The sequence below is a fragment of the Calypte anna genome, chromosome 4, assembly GCF_003957555.1.
Source record: "Calypte anna isolate BGI_N300 chromosome 4, bCalAnn1_v1.p, whole genome shotgun sequence".
Classification (NCBI taxonomy): domain Eukaryota; kingdom Metazoa; phylum Chordata; class Aves; order Apodiformes; family Trochilidae; genus Calypte; species Calypte anna.
The window spans coordinates 4,606,325-4,611,424 of record NC_044247.1 but is presented as its reverse complement, the minus strand read 5'-3'; the positions used below and the strand labels follow the sequence as shown (position 1 = coordinate 4,611,424).

Genomic DNA, 5,100 nt, shown 5'->3' with positions numbered 1-5,100 from the left:
CTCAGTAATATTTCATTATAAATTACAGAATATTTAGCATAACCTGGGGTGATGCTAAACAAAATAATAATTATGCAGCAAAGAACCTGCCAATTATTCATAGAATCATAGAATTGGCTGGGTTGGAAGGGACCTCAGAGATCATCGAGTCCAACCCTTTTACCACCGTTGCGGTTGCTAGACCATGGCACTGAGTGCCACATCCAGTCTCTTTTTAAATATCTCCAGACACGGAGAATCCACTACTTCCCTGGGCAGCCCATTCCAATGTCTGATCACTCTCTCTGTAAAGAAATTCTTTCTAATATCTAACCTAAATTTCCGCTGGCACAACTTAAGACCGTGCCCTCTTGTCTTGTTGAAAGTCGTCTGGCAAAAGAGCCCAACCCCCCCCTGGCTCCATCCTCCTTTCAGGGAGTTGTAGAGAGTGATGAGGTCTCCCCTGAGCCTCCTCTTCTCCAGGCTGAACACCCCCAGCTCTCTCAGCCTCTCCCCATAGGGTCTGTGCTCGAGTCCCTTCACCAGCCTGGTTGCCCTCCTTTGGACCTGCTCCAGGACCTCGATATCCTTCCTGAACTGGGGGGCCCAGAACTTGACACAGTACTCGAGGTGTGGCCTCACCAGGGCTGAGTACAGGGGCAGAATCACTTCCTTGGACCTGCTGGCGACGCTGTTCCTGATCCAGCCCAGGATGCCATTGGCTTTCTTGGCCACCTGGGCACACTGCTGGCTCATGTTCAGCTTCCTGTCAATCCAGAAAGAACTGGGGATCTTCATAGCTGAGGAGACAATCCTGAGTTATAGTAACAGGTAAAAACAGAAGAAAACAGAATATTCATGTTCTAATAAATCCAGATGCCCTGTTATGTGGTCAGTCAGTGTTAACAGGACTCTGCTGCTCAGCAAGGGCTGTAACTGAGCTGGGGAGCTCCAACCCTCCTGTAGACTCCCAGGGTCTGTTCACCCCCCAGGACAGCCTCATGCTTCTTCTATCAGGGTTTTTATTCCTCTCTGCACACCAGGTCACAGCTTACTGGGTGACTTCTGGTTTGAATATACCTCAACATGCCAAGTGACAGTAACCCCAGGGAGATGAGTCCCACATTTAAGGTCCTTGCTAGATTCACTGAGTAACAACTGACACCAAACAGAGTCCCCAGGTTTTAAAGGGATTGAATTTCTCTCTGCACATGTGGGCTGTGAATGTTCTGTCCCTATTCAGCTCTCAGCATTTTGCCTGGGATGCTGTAGCCATCTCCACCTGGTAGATTTTCATATTCCTTCCATTTCTGTCACGTTCTAATAACTGGCTAGAATTAACACTGTGGATAGTTCTACTGAGATGAGCATAGCTTTAAGTTTTAAAATGTTAAAAAAAAAAGGAACAGTTTTTATTCTTTCCTTGTTTAAAGTGCTTGCCAGTACATGTAAATGCAGGACAGAGTCTACTACCATATAAAAGTTTGATGGTGTTCTCAGCTGGAAGGCTGAAAAGACATTGAATTCCAAATTCAGGAAATGTTTGTGACTCTATAATATGTTTATAATTAAATTTATTTCCCTTGAATGCAACCAAGCAGCTCCCTGGCTCATTGTGTGAGGCAGCTGCATGTTAAGAGTTACGCCTGTGAATCAAATAGATCAATGATGTGATTTAGGACCTATCTGGAAAGATTAATTGAATTAAATATAACTCACACAATTTGCCTTAATCCTCTGGGGAGACCCTGATTGACTTCACACCTTTGCTTTACTCTAGAAACCTTATTAAAAGAGAGAGAGAGAAGGAGTGATTGTTTTATATATTAGGAGCTTTAAATGTTCGATAAATTACTACAGTTTGGAGGGAAACTCTGAAATATTTATTGACTCATTCCCTTTTTTTTCATTTTGTTTAGTTTACTACCTTTTTTGTGCTTCTTTATAAATCAGCAGGTTGGCTGCAGACCTCACAGTGGGGCTTCCAGGTCCTTCACAACTGAAATGCCCAGATCCTCACTGCAATGCCCTTAACACACACAGGCAAAAAAGCAAAATTAATTAGCTTTGCTCTTCTGGGAGTTTTGCCTTGCTCTGCATAGCAAATCCTGTAGATTTGCCTTGACAATGAGAGATGAGACATGAGCCCAGCCTTGAAATTAAGGAGTGCAAAAGAAGGTAGAGCACCATCCCCAGTAGGTTTCCTCACCTGGTGCAGTTCCTGGTCCACGGATGGAGCTGGAGTGGTTCTGAGCTGCTGATATAACACTCACACACATAACACTGCCATTTCCCACATTCCCATTTTGTTTTCAAGCTTAAAATCCCAGAGACAATTACTAAATGCAATTTAAAGTAGGATAAATTTTTTCTCTCAATAACATTCAAGGGGGTCGCCCTGCAATGGCCATCACCCATCAGTTTGTAGAGAAACAAGATAAACCAGGTGCCTCGAATTGCCAAAGAGTGGATGTGAGTCCACCTGTGCCTGGTTAGGACAGGCCCCCTATTACCAGGGGGCCAATAAAGGTGGGACACACACCCACAGAGAGAGAGCTCACTCTGGTGTGAGGCAATGGAGAGGCCAGCAGCTCGTTGAGCCTCAGGAGCAAGAAAGGCTCCTCCTGCTACATTTGGTGGAGAACGCGGGCAATGTACAGACATCTAAAGAAGCAGCAGTGTGAGGAGCTGGCAACAGGAACATTCTCCCTGATTTGAAAAAATGCCTGGGCTAACACTCTCCCTGAAAGGTATGACCAGCAAGCTCTTTGGTTTGGAAACCCCTGAGCAGAGGGAAGCCAAGATAAGGATTCTCTCTTTGGAAACCCCTGAGCAGAGGGAAGCCAGGAGGATGGAATCCCATGAGGAAGGGTTAAAACCCGTGTATGGAATCCCATGAGGAAGGGTTAAATCCCGTAATCCCATGAGGAACCAGAAACCCATGAGGAACCAGCAAGCTCTTTGGAAACCCCTGAGCAGAGGGAAGCCAAGAGAAGAGCAGATACAGGAGGGAGAAGAACAACTCAAGTTGGAAAAGCAGAGATTTTGTGAAAATTGCCTGGGCTGACATTGAACGGTTTGCCTGGGCTGCAGCAGTGTGAGAAGCTAGGGTTAAATCCTGTAAGATATAAGTGTATGTTTGTATGTTTAAGTTGTGTCAGTCTTGTGTCAGTCTTGGAAGCTAGGGTTAAATCCTGTGAGCTATGTATGTTTGTGTCAGTCGAAAAAAAAAAAAAATGTGTAAAAATCCTGTGTGTGTTTGTATGTTTGTAAGCTAGGGTTAAATCCTGTAAGCCATAAGTGTGTGTCAGTCGAAGCTAGGGTTAAATCCCGTAAGCTATAAGTGTATGTTTGTGTCAGTCGAAAAAAAATGTGTAAAAATGTGTGTAATCAGTGTTGTAAAAATGTGTAAAAATCCTGTAAGCTAGGGCAGGAAGGCTTTGCTGTAAGAGAAAAAAAAAAGGGGGGGGGGAAATGTAGAGAAACAAGATAAACCAGGTGCCTCGAATTGCCAAAGAGTGGATGTGAGTCCACCTGTGCCTGGTTAGGACAGGCCCCCTATTACCTGGGGGCAATAAAGGTGGGACACACCCACAGAGAGAGAGCTCACTCTGGTGTGAGGCAATGGAGAGGCCAGCAGCTCGTTGAGCCTCAGGAGCAAGAAAGGCTCCTCCTGCTACATCAGTTCATACTTAGTTTTTCCAAAGGATCTTGATATTTTGTAGGATAATATGAAGGCCTACAGCTGGCCCCTAGCTGTACCCCACCTTTACACAACAGGTTCACTATGGCTCTCATTGACCATGAAAGTGAAATAATGCCCTGGTAGAGTTACAACACCCTCAGGACACAGGTCTACACTTGGTAGGGTTTTCTGGAAATAGCTCTGAAGGACTGGCAAAATGTCACTCACTATATTGCTAAGGTACTCTGTCACATCACCTGCCTGTGAAGCAGGGAAAGCAAAAACATTACTTTATAATATTTTCAGGATAAACCATCGAGAGGTATATTGAGCTGTAGCAGCAGGGCCACATTGGTATGCAGAAAATTGCTCTTCAGCTTGGATTGGAGCCAGGAAAGGATTTCTAACATCCCTACTGGGGTGGGAAATGGGATTTTAAATTCCAGAATATTCAGCCAAGTAATTAGATAGACAATAACTTTCACACTCCCTCACATGATAGGCAGCCAAGGGGTTTTCAGTGGTAGATACCTGATTTTTTGCTTGTAATATCTTTAATGAAAGCAGAATTGAAATGCAATATTTCATCACTTACAGGCCGAACACATCTTTAAACTGCATAATGCCTTATTAGTTATATATTTAATTACTGTGGCTTTGTAGACATATTATGGTCACATTGACAACTGGAAAAATGGCAATTTTGCCATACAAAAACCAGGAGATGCAAAGACTTAAATGTGCAGCCTCTTCTAAAATAACAGCAAGCTACACAGTTGTGCTACTACAAATGCCTGAAAGTTTAGTGGCACTGTTTCTCTGCTGTTTAGTACATTTATCACTTAGATATTTGTTAGTAGAAAGAATGATGTTCTGCAAGAACACTGTATATCCAAAATGGATTACTAACTGAATGTGAGTCAGAATATAACACCCCTGTTGTCAAAAAATCCAGATGGGAGTTACAGAATAGTACAGAAGCTCAGAGGTATTAACAAAAATAATAAAATTACTGGGATCTGTATCCAATAGTATCCAGATGCTAGTGCATCATTCCTCCATTCCATGACTACATGAAGATCCATGCTGGGCAGGCTTGCCAGCCCAGAATAATGCCAGAGACTCTGCTGGCCATCTGCTAACCTGTTCCATAGTCCCACAGCTAATCTATTTCCTGTGAACCTCACATATTCCAAATTATTGCAGCCAAAGGTTTTTCAGCAGTTTGATAGTAAATACACATCTGCTCCTGTTCAAACACAAATGCACATGGGAAGAGTAAAGATACTTTTACCTCTAACAGCAACCACCCCCCCACCCCCCTCTTCTGTCTATAATGAAAAATCAATAAATGTTATTCAGAAGAACATGACCTAGGTTTTTCAGGATGGCACATACCTATTCTGGGCAATTTTCTTACCAAGAAAGCAAATACG

General features: G+C 43.5%; 1 long non-coding RNA gene across 1 annotated transcript; it reads right to left on the bottom strand.

The window, feature by feature from the left end:
• Positions 1 to 706: 706 nt before the first annotated feature.
• LOC115598213 lies at positions 707 to 2,026 on the bottom strand. Its single transcript, XR_003987493.1, has 3 exons — positions 1,907 to 2,026; positions 1,699 to 1,763; positions 707 to 779 (listed from the first exon to the last, which is right to left on the bottom strand). It is a non-coding gene; the product is annotated as an uncharacterized LOC115598213 (long non-coding RNA).
• Between the last annotated feature and the right edge of the window lie 3,074 nt (positions 2,027 to 5,100).